The sequence below is a fragment of the Silene latifolia genome, chromosome Y, assembly GCF_048544455.1.
Source record: "Silene latifolia isolate original U9 population chromosome Y, ASM4854445v1, whole genome shotgun sequence".
Taxonomy (NCBI): Eukaryota; Viridiplantae; Streptophyta; class Magnoliopsida; order Caryophyllales; family Caryophyllaceae; genus Silene; species Silene latifolia.
In genome coordinates, this window is record NC_133538.1 from 340419660 (window position 1) to 340432530 (window position 12871).

Sequence of the window (12871 nt, forward strand, 5' to 3'; positions counted from 1 at the left end):
TCTGGCAAGAGTAATTGGAAGACTTGGAAAGGGATGCAAAGTATTCTAGATTTTGAATCTATGTGAGAGTATATTGGCATAGAGTTGAGAGTCTTATGAAGATAAGTTCTTTCGTATCTGTTTAACATCAACAAAGTTGAATGGCCTATTCATGATGATGAAAGTGGAATTACTATGATGGAATCATAGTCGTTCACTGAACCCATTAAGTTGTTGATTACATGAAATCGATTGCTAATGTTTCCGCCATTAGAACGATTATGTATGCCAACAGACGCACGTGCTATGATGTACCATAAGCTAGGTACATGATGAGTCAATAATAAGTTAATTCATAAGATGGGCTTGTGAAAGCCTTAAAGTACAATTGATGACTTGTACACATGTTTGGATGATAAACTAAGTTAGGTGTTTAAGGGTTGCACAAACTTTAGTTTCCAAGCTTAAAAGGATTTGATGAAATCCTAAGCTAATGTTATTGGCTAAGGAGTAAGAAACTAAGAAAAGTGTTTTAGTTTCACGCATTGCAAATTCTACTAAAAGGATTCTAAGTAAATAGTGATTAAATAGTCAATGTAGGGATTAAGGGTGAATCCCTCTACAAATAACTTTATCACAAGTTATGCGATAACAGTGGGAGCTTCTTTCAAGTTAAAGAGCTCAGGTCTAGTATGAAATCTAGACATATACTTAGCGAAATTCATGTCATTAGAGATAACATTGAATGGAAGGAAATAGCAATTAACAAAGTTGGATTATGAGGATATCAGGTATATCCACTTGCCAAGCTTGTATTGCATTTTAACTAGTGTTAATAATACACTAAAGATTATAGAATATGAAGTAGTAATAGTGTATTGACTATTCATATGTGATAATCACATTTATCGTTTGAGTTTTATTAAACTCACCCGCTACCTTGTCGTATCCGAATGGGTTGTAGAGACAAATTGAACCCCATTAAAGTGAACTGGATTGACATGGTATTCGCCCCTAGTTACTTATATGAGGTGACGTCTCCAAGTGACTAGAGTGTGATGCGATTGATGGCAAGTTCAAGTGCCATAGAGTCATATGGGATGACTAGTCGATCACATAGGCAGACTGTATGGCACAATCTGTCGGGCAGTGACCGCTTATAGAGTTTTAGTAATTCATAAAGCCTGGTCGTGCCAAGAGCTACTATAGTATTCTTATGAGTCAATTCTTTTGACTAGAGACTATTCGCCCAAGTTGGCACAACTTCTGATTAGCTTTGATTTATACTCCACGATTTCGTAAATGAGGTCAAACTGGGTATATTTTGGGTTATGATGGACTGTAGCTGAACAAAGGGAATAGGGCGATAGGAATTGTCCACCCCTTATCAGGGTTGTTTGAAATCTCAACGCCACTCGAGGAGTAGTTAACTGGAAATGCGTGGCCACGCTCGGAAGGTATCTTTGATAGATAATTCCGGTCAGACAGTTAATCTCCAGATCGAGAAACCACTCAAGATATGATCAAATGTAAGTACGACCTGCAAGACACCTTGCATTGAGTGGGAGATTGTAATAGGACAAGAGAATTGGTGACGCACACTTGCCGAGGACAAGTGGGAGATTGTTGGGAAATTTGTCCTCAACAATAGTGCGATCACATGATTTAAATATCATAATTAAATCTCATATTAAGAATACATGAGGGATGATTCTTTATACAGTCGACTGACCGTTATTAATCGGTAAGGATTGGCTAACTAGAGTTTGACATTACTATCGTGTGACGGTGGTGGTCAGTTGATCCATGTAGGTCACACCTATAGGATGAGGCCCAAATAGATATTTAATTAATTGTATGCGATACAGATTAATTAATTCCTTAATTATGGGAGTGCAATTTTGCGTCCTATTTTAATGTGATTAAATAAGATTAAATTTAGTAATTAAGTGTTATATTACTAAATTAGTTTAGGTATAAATATAAGTTTTGAGGTAGAGGTAATTAGTTATTTAAAGTTATAAGAAGTTGTAATTTTAACTAACTAGTAATTATGGGACCCATTATATGTTGATATAATGGTAGTATACTACTCAAAAGTGGAGTGTATATTATATTATTAATGGTAATATTTAAGTGTTAAATGGTTACATTAATAATTAAATATGTAAGATAGTTAAACATATGACTTATAAGCATTTGTGGGACAAATGACAAAAGGCAAAAATGGACCAAAATAAGACCAATATTTCGGCCATAATAAGAGCACATAAGATGCTCTTTTGTCTTATGTTGATGTTGGTTATTGTGTGATTATAACATATCACACTAGGCTTTACATACTACATCTTACACCTAGGCTTCCTACACTCTACCTACACTAAACAATAGACTAAAAACAAAAGCACAAGATTCCCTACATGGGAAGAGGGCCACCGGTTTTTGGCCTCAATAAGAGAGCATTTTTGCTCATTTTTTCTAGAGTTGGTACTTGTGTTGTTTTTCTCTCTATTTTTTTTCCTCATAAGCTATTGCAACAAATTCTCAACTATACTAATACTCTCCAATCTATTACTAGAAGTAGTAATACAAGAACATTAGTATTATTAAGGTAATATTTCTACTAAATATCTAGTTAATATTAGTAGGAATTTTTGGGATTAATCTTGGGTGCAATTTATTGGAGTGGCTTCTATACTTGGAGTCTTAGGAGGATCATCCATCATTATAAGCTCAAGAACAAGTGAAGGAAGGTGACCTTACTTGTGCCCATAATTTCGAACCAACCAACAATGTAAGGAACATTGTTTTTCCTTATAAATCTTTCATTTTGTTATGCATACACTAGATCTAAAGAACAAATAATTAACAAGTTAATTAGTTCACTATTAGAGGAGTCTAATAATAGGTATATGAACCTAACAGAGTATTCCACATACCCGGCCGAGTATTCCTAGGCAGTAGTCAAACAGGAACCACGACACACTTTACACGACCGAGTAGGCCATACTCGGTCGAGTACCAGCCTATAAAATCCGTAGTATTACAGTCTTCCCCCCTTAAAAAGAACTTCGTCCACGAAGTTCCAACCCAACCTATGAAACATGGACACCTAATACTAACTCCACCAACCACGCTTACTAGATAACATATCCTCTCGATATTGACTCCATAGTTTTATCGAATGACCACAATACAATGTTGCCAACCTTGTCTCACTTCCGTAACACTCACTAGCAACTCAATACCAAGATAATCCACAAAGTAAGATCAACCATCAAAACGGAATTTTACATTCTTCCATCCTTAAAACGAACTTCATCCTCGAAGTTTACTCACATACATAAACATCCTCACACAATCCTTTACTCTCACTCATAGACATCATACTACTACAAGCACTGCCATTACCTGTATGACCATCAAACTCTCTTGTTTCATCCTACTCCTCTTAAGACAAATGTTACGTCCTCGTAACTCATTAATACTAGGTCCTTTGCTATACCACCCATAATCCTCATTACTACTGCATGACAACGATAACCCATTATATCCTCAACACCTACAACCATTCCTATATCCAGGACTCTCTTTCTTTAACAGTTCTCGTGCCTCCAATTATTCTACACTCCCATAACATATATCATAAAATCCTCAGTATAACCACTACTCCATCTCTTCTACATTACCACAACACGATATACTTCTATATACATATAGACTCATATCCACAATCTTATCTCACAATCCTCAAGTGTTACACATACTTACATTAGCTTCTCAAGTTCATCTTCTTTATTACCACTACTCCCTTAACTTGACACGATACTAAGTCCTAAAACTCCGTACTCCATGTCCCAAGGAAAGGTGCTAAACCACTTGTAGTTTCAAGTTCAATACCACACATGTTCCACAATTTCTTTTCACAACTATGTCCACCAATGCCTCATCTAACACACGATCAAAAGCACTCCAACAACCTCTCACAACGGTGTCCCATTAACAGAATATTACTATGCCATGACATCAACAACACCATACCCAACTCTATCTCATACCATACTCTATTTTCACTCCTAAGCTGACGCTAGCAAGAAACATCGGGAAACAACTCAACGATCTATATGCCCCGACCGACACTGACAGAAATAGCAGTAAACAAACAACGATCGATGACAACACGAAAATACTCGTATCACAACACGAATTACCGTGCCCAGTGCACAACACCACATCGATAGTCATTGCAACTCTGACAATCTCATAATACTGACTCAGCACAACTTCCTTGACCACAAGGCTGTCTTAAAACTGCTCTACCAGATCATGATGCAGCACAATAGACGGGATCACAAATACCAACCTTATGAATATTATCCATACCATGACTCTTGAGGCCGGAACCCCACACCACCACTTACAGATATCATACATACACATATAAGTATAACATATGATGCGGAACACACACATAATGACTCATAACTATCACGCCACACAATTACTCGTGAGGCCAGGACCTCACACAAAGTTTTCCACACCTCATGGACCCATAATCGAATCTAACTAGCCAATGCTGACCACATAAGTTACCACTTGACAATGAATACCTCTCAACCGGACTTAACTCAGGTGCCTTTCATAACATATCCTCTCATACACACAATTATCACCCCTCCGGCAAATGTAGCCATAACATTATTGCTCAACTTCCAGCGAGCACCTCATATATCTACATCTTATACTCCCTCACAACCAAACATACTAATCACCTCCACAAGATCAACCTCATTAGGACAGCTAACTTCCCTAAAGTAACATCATCCTCAACCACTAGTGATAATACTATGACGCCAACATCCTTCATGTGATTACTCTCTTACTATCACTTCTTAATATAACAATCCGTTTCATCTCTTTGGTTATCATCCCAAATAACGAACATTCAATCCATCAACAAAATCTACCTCAACATTATTTTCAATTCTGTCCTTTATCATATCGTTATCTAACTCTCCACCAAAATCTCAGATCGTGCAAACACTCTACCAGCTTCTTATTCCCTTAATACCTCGAAACTCACGGCTAACATGTCGTCCTGCTCTCCTATATAACTATTAACTCACACCCTCTAGTGAGGCTATCGTACATATCCATAATTTCCTACCTTCATGCTCCTTAACTTCGATCAACGTTCTCTCAACTTACTTCCATCCCTCTTTCCCCCTTTTTACTCAATAATACCAATTATTAATTCATCTCCTTTCTCTTTCTACCTAACTCTTTAGTAATCCGATTACCTTCTTGTTACTCCACAACTCAAATTCCAGTAATTCATATCGATATCTTCTCTTTATTTTTTATCACGTATCTCCTCCCATCATACTATTCACTCGTACTTGTTATCATCAAGTCTACACACTAACGGCTACTCTTCAATAAGTCGTATCTCCCTGCCGTATCCTTAGGAACCAAAAATTCATCTCATACCGTTAATTGCCCAAAGAATTACACACTAGGCTCACCTCGTGATATTCCAAATTCCCAAATCAACAACTATCTACTTATCGTGGCATAACTTGACCTCACTATACACTATCCATTTCCATCTCTCTATAGCGACTTTTTATCACATATATCCTTAAGCAACTCAATCCTAACTGTCTCCCTCCATAACCCTTACACATCCCAATATGCCACTATTCGTATCCCTCATCTCAATCTTTCATTCTCACGTTTCTTTACATTTACATCACCCTTGCCCATATACACTTACTTTATATTACTCAACACATGATTATGTTACTCATCATATCTCACAAAACATGCTCTTTACCTCAATTAGCCCATCAATCTACTCTTTTCTTGTTCCACTATCGCTCACAACCACATATAACTCATGTCCTTTATATCCAACACATATCCCTTCATAAGCCGGCATTCTCCCTATCATAGCATTTGGTAACTTACGTATCAAGACCGTCACATATATAAAAGAATGCTTTAAGACCCAAAACATACATGTGTACATAGCCCACGACTCACAACAAATGTAAGAACATAGCCACCGATTAAAAATTAAGGTAAAAACATAGCCACCGACTCAAAATGGCCGCCCACTGAGGTACTCGGTCGAGTACATAGCATACTAGGTCGAGTACAGGATACTCGGTCGAATAACTATATTACTCGGCCGAGTTTTCGACTCCAAAAGTGAACGTAATTATCACAGAGGATTACTCAGTCGAGTATTGGGAATACTCGGCCGAGTAGCCCTTACTCGGTCGAGTATTACTTTACTCGGTCGAGTACCAACACAGTTCTCAGCATCGTCCAGTTTTCGTAAAACAGTTATATCTCATTCGTTACTTGTTCGTTTTGGGCGTGTGACCTATCGTTAGAATCGTAAGAAGATAAGATATCACCTCCCATTAGAATTACAGCAATATCATTTATAGAACTCGACTTATGACAGTTTTAAGACAACCCTTCCGTAATCGATCTTCATACAAATCAAATTTTCTAAATCCAAACAATTTGAACATGCATAAGACAACAACAACAACAACTCAATACTTCAAGAAAGAAGTACATAATTGAACTCTTATCATACTCACATGAAAATGAAACACAACATTTATATATATATATATATATATATATATATATATATATATATATATATATATATATAGACGCATGACCTTAATCACATGCTACTACCAACAACCAAACATTAACATTATTTTGATCATATACGCATGTACCACTACCCTTTTGAAAGCCACATAATAAACACTTAACATGCCAATATATTCCATACTAAAATTCAAATCAGTAAATCTCACCACGCTTTTCACATGTTTCCACATACCACTTCTCATACCGCATTATCCAACCATTCAAGTTCTAAGTACCACACACATACATGACTCAACACATAACAGTCCCCCCCATGTGACCGGCTTAAGATTGTAAGGGCCTTAATGCGACTTCGAGACGTCTCCCAAGTTATTGCGGTAGATCGAAACAAATCTCCCCGGGTTCATTTTATTTAGACTCCCTAAATTCATTGGGTTCATTAGTTTTAGGTGCCGGAATCATCGGCTCTGATACCACTTTGTAACACCCCCTCATACCAAGGTACCTTACCAAGGACTATCATAGTATGAAAGGCTGTTACCATCTCGGTTGCCCGAGGTTAGTATATCAAAAGCAACAATCCAAAACAACTATATTAAAGTATACAGAGTTTAACGATTACATTATCTCAGACCAACCCAAAATAAAAGTGTAAGGCCTCAATACAACTGAAATCAAAGACAACAAAACTCGTAACAGCGGAAGCTAGAGTCGAAGTGATGACTCCCCATGGTTGTCCCATAGCTAAACATCTGCATTACCTATCATAATATGCTCACCATTCCCGAATGGATCACCGCAAGTTTTACAAAACAACAACACGGGGTCAGTACCGCTCAATCAATATAAGACAACAAAAAATACAACCAGCTGATCATCTTCCATCCCCGGTCTGATCTCACACAGTAACCGACTACACACCGAAGTGTGTAGCCCTGCAAGATTACCCATCGCAACAGGTAATCCTCGCTGCAAGTGGGTCACCGCAGCCCATCCCAACCTAGTCCTACTCATCAACGAGCGACTAATAATCCATGCCCCTTAATGAGCGCATTCCCTCCCGTGACGGGTTCCACGGAGGGCGAACTAGGGTGTGAAGCCACTCCCACAAGTGACTTCACCACAATCACACACACAACATCACAGCTGTCACAACACCACAACCGTCATAACACAACCACACCAACACCGTCAGCACAACACCCAACCTCCGATGATCAGCAGATAACAACAATTATAAAACATATGCAATCTCAATCAATTAACAGTACTGAGTAGGAGAAACCCTACCTTTTCGCAATCCGCTTACGCTTCAATCAACTATACAAATGCATAACAAATACCACATCGTCACCTACACCAACAATCACATAATACAATCACTAACTGCAAAACCCCCATTTCCCCCAATTCATAATCAAGAACAAACCAAGGAATATAAATCAGTGAATATGAAGATAGGGACATACCGACGATGAATCAAAAGGAATGAATGCGATTGCTATGATCACCCACACACAAGGAGAGATTCGGAGATGATTAGGGTGTCGTAGAATGTTTTTAGGTTTGTAAAGCGTAATTAGAAACAGTCTAGCATAATATATATAATGCCCTAATCATTTCCAAATCAAACCGTGGAAAAACACTCGACAGACCGGATACTCGGTCGAGTATAGAGTATACTCGTCCGAGTACCCTCTACTCGGTTGAGTATTCCACATACTCGGCCGAGTATTCCTAGGCAGTAGCCAAACATGAACCACGACATACTTTACTCGACCGAGTAGGCCATACTCGGTCGAGTGCCAGCCTATAAAATCCGTAGTATTACATGGGTAGTGTTTGTATGTTGAAGAAATGAGAATGAAAGGGAGAAAGAGGTTTAAATCAACCGTTATTTATGAAAACGCAGCAGAGGACGAGCGGACCAGGCATTGGGACGGGCAGATTCTTCAATGTTTGGCTCAGAAAAAGACGCCACAGGATGAGCGTCTTGCTTCTAAGATGAGCGGATTCTTTGGGTAAGGACGAGCGTCTTTCTGGGTGGATGCTCAGATTCCTTTACAAAGAAAATCCTAGATTTTTGCCAATAAAAAGACGAGCGTCTTTTGTGAAGGACGACCGTCCGGTATAAGACGAGCGGATTCTCAGCTGAGACGTTCAGATTCTTTTACAGACCAGTTTTTGTATTCTGCAGCTCTACGAGACGAGCGTCTGGTGACTTTCGACGCTCAGGTTCGTCAGGACGAGCGGATTATCCATTTGGACGCTCGGATTCCTCCTTGACCATACGGATTCAGGTCCATCCGTGGGTACATCATACCCATGTCATTTTCATTCTTCAATCCTCGTGTTCTTCATTGTAGGGGCACTACAAAGGCATGAATAGTCTAGGCAATTTCTATCCCCACACCAAGGTAAAGCACTACACATCAATAAAATCATAAGTCCGTCCCTCACTTCTCTCAAAATGATGATTATCTTGATCAAGGCACAAAAATATAAACCCAAAAATGACAAAAATGCAATGTAATAATTGAAATACAAGTTAGGGAGTTAGAATATTTACAAATGGTGGTTTAGGGAGGACTCCACTAAACTCTCATCCAATGTGAGATGTCAAGGGGGCATATTCAAGGTGTTGTTGATGTTACTCAACACTTTGAAGAAGTAGTCGAAAGCTTGCTCATTATCATGATAAAGGTCCTCAATAGATTTTTGCACTTGTTGTTCTCCATGATGGTCTTGGTTCATAGCATTACCAATATAGGGATTGAATATCCCCTCAAACTCATCATCCGAAAGACCGCAAACTTCATCTACTTGATCATTAAAAATTTCTTGAGTTGATAGAGACCACTCTCGTTCTTTCTTCTCTTAGCCAATGAGGCCATCTTCTTCACTTGTGATGAGTGAACTTTTCAAGCTCTCATTGTTGCTATTTCCTTGTTCTTTTGATGGAGCATCATCCACTTTCTTTTTCCATTGAAATTCCAACTTCTTCCGATCATCCTTCCGGCTATAGTGATCAACCATAAAACACGGCTCATGCAATCGGGGAGCTCTCATCGTCTTGTCAAGATTGAAAGTGATGGTTTCATCTCCCACTTCAAGGGTGAGTTCTCCATGATTCACATCGATCACCGCTCCCGCGGTGTGCAAGAAAGGTCTTCCTAAGATAATAGGAATGTTGGAGTCTTCTTCCATGTCAACAATAACAAAATCCACCGGGATGAAGAATTTTCCAATTCTCACGGGAACATCTTCCCATACCCCTAAAGGTGTCTTTGTTGATCTATCCGCCATTTGAAGCGTGATGTTGGTACATTTGAGTTCTCTCATTCCTAGCCTTTTGCTAACCGAATATGGCACGACACTAACACTTGCCCCAAGGTCACATAAAGCTTTGTTGATTTTAGTGTCACCAATAGTGCATGGAATGGAGAAGCTTCCCGGATCCTTGAGTTTCGGAGGTGAACTCCCTTGAAGGATGGCACTACTCAACTTAGTGAAGGCAATAGTCTCAAGCTTCCGGATTGATTTCTTCTTCGTAAGGATGTCCTTCATGTACTTTGCATAGGCCGGAACGTGATTGATCAATTCCGTGAAAGGAATCGAGACTTCTAAATTCTTCACAATTTCCATGAATTTTCCAAGTTGGTCATCAAACTTAGGCTTAGCTTGACGACTCGGGAATGGAAGTCCAATCACAATGGGCTCCTTATCTTTGGCCTTTTCTTCACTTTTCTTTGAAACCTCTTGATTGGTGGGTTCTTCTTCCCTAGAGTTTTGCACAACTCTTCCCTTGTCACTAGCTTCCACAACTTCATCCTTGACTTGCTTCTTTGGTCCTTCATATTTCGTACCACTCCTCAAGTGAATGACACTAACCGTTTCATGTCTTGGGGGATTACTTTGAGGTGGTAATTGCCCCTTTTGTCTTTGAGAGTTTGAAGATGCCAGTTGGGTCAATTGAGTTTCCAACATTTTTGTGTCGGCTAGGATGTTGTTGATGGTGATGTCTTTTGCTTGGCTATCTTTTTGCATTTGAGTGAAAAATTCTTGTTGATTCTTTTGCATTTGGAGGACCGCTTTTTGAACATCAAAACCTTGGTCATTTTGTTGATTATATGGAGTTTGATTTTGATAACCTTGGTTTTGGTTGAAAAAGGGTCTTTGATTTTGGTTTCGCATGGGAGGTGGGGTGTATGTTGGTTGAGGGTTTTGAACATTTTGGCTTTTGTATGAGAGATTTAGGTGGAATTTGGTGTTTTCATTGTAATAGTTGGAATAAGGGGTACCACTTTTGTATGCTTGAAAAGCATTCACTTGCTCATTCGTTCCCCTACATTCAGTTTGGTCATGTTCCAAAGTTCTACAATTCTCACATATCCCACTTGGGATTGATGAAGATGCCACCATGGCATTAACATAATGCTTTGGTGATTTTGAGGCTTCTTCAAGCTTACCCATATCCTTCTCGAACTTCAAGTTGATGGTATCAATATGAGCACTAAGTTGAGCACCCAATTGAGTAATAGAGTCCACTTCATGATTTCCTCCTCTAGTAGCCTTGCGAGGTCCACTATATTGTGAATTATGGACCGTCATTTCCTCAATCTTGTTCCAAGTTTGATTATCGTCAACTTCGGTGAACATACCATTTGATCCTATATTGAGAATGTTTCTTGAGTTTTTATAAAGACTATTCCAAAATTGTTATACCAAGAACCACTCGCTAAGTCCATGATGAGGACATGAGCGACAAATTCCTTTGAATCGCTCCCAAGCTTCATACAAAGATTCTTCATCCCTTTGCTTAAAACCCGTAATTTGAGCTCTTAGCATGTTAGTCTTTTCCGGAGGGTAGAACTTTTTGTAGAAATCTAGAGCCAACTTCTTCCAAGAGTCAATTCCAAGAGTATCCTTATCAAGGCTTTTCAACCATTGTTTTGTGGTGCCAATTAGAGAAAAAGGAAATAAGTCCCATCGAATTTGGTCTTGAGCCACTCCGGTTTGTGAAATCGCATCACAATAGTCACAAAAAGTTTCCATGTGGGAATGAGGGTCTTCACTGGGCATCCCCCCAAATTGGCTTCTTTCGACTAATTGGATAAATGCGGATTGAGCAATAAAATTTCCGGTTAAGTGTTGTGGTGTGGGAGTTCCATTGGGTAGGTTCTCCTCGGTTGGTACGGAATGTGATGAAAACTTAGGCATTGTGGGTTGATTGTGTGATTGATTTTGTGTTGGGTTCTCCTCACCTTCTCTTGCAAAAAGGTTGATGAACTCAATAGTGTTTGGTTGAATATCTACAACCTCACCAATACCTCTCAAAGTATTTCTAGCAAGTCTTCTATTGGTTGTCAAAGTCCTTTCAATTTCGTGATCAATGGGTAACAAGTTACCTTGTGATCTTCTAGACATGCAAAATATCAAACAACTTGAAAACAATTAGAACAAACCTTGAGGAGTTTTACTTCCCTAAGGCAAAGAAAGACACAACTAATAAAAATCAAAGAAAATCAAATAAAGTTAACACCGTCCCCGCTAACGGCGCCATTTTTGGTCGGATCACTTTGAGCTTAGATTTCGGTTACTTGTCGTTAGGAGCACCTAGACCAAAACAATACTTCCTCCGTTCCATTGAATTGTTTACGTTTGCTTTTTGGGTACTATTCATAAGTGAGAAGAATCTTCAAAATAACTTCTATTGTATAACATAAAAGACAGTCATGTGAGATCTTGTTTAAATTATCTTACCGAGTGCATTATGAATATCAAATATATGTAATTTGTAATGATATGTAACTAAAGATATGAATAAAAGAAAACAAGCATTGGCATACGTGCATAAAGCAAACGTAAACTATCATATGGAACGGAGGAAGTATTTATAACTTCACAAACAAATCTACTACTAGTAAAGAGGCAAGTGAAGGTCAGATCCCAAGGGACGGGTATTGATGTAGGATTTTCGATTGCAAGTAGTGGTGTCTAGAGGTGTCACAATTTGGGTTGTGATAAGAAGATCACTAAACAAAATAACAATTAAAGTAAGCAAGCAAGATGACTAAAATAAGATGTAAACAATTGATTAAAAGCACTAGGGTGTTATGGGTTCATAGGGGATTCATGGGAATTGATCATACAAACATATTCTCAAATTATAAGCAAGCAATTATTGTTGTGATAGGATCGAGTTGGTTTATATCTTACAATCCTAGGAAGGTTTGGGTCCCGGAGCCGA

At 38.7% G+C, this 12871-nt stretch overlaps 1 non-coding gene across 1 annotated transcript; it reads left to right on the forward strand.

The window, feature by feature from the left end:
- Nucleotides 1–11362: 11362 nt before the first annotated feature.
- LOC141636605 (small nucleolar RNA R71) lies at nucleotides 11363–11469 on the forward strand. Its single transcript, XR_012541210.1, has one exon. It is a non-coding gene; the product is annotated as a small nucleolar RNA R71 (small nucleolar RNA).
- Nucleotides 11470–12871: the final 1402 nt, after the last annotated feature.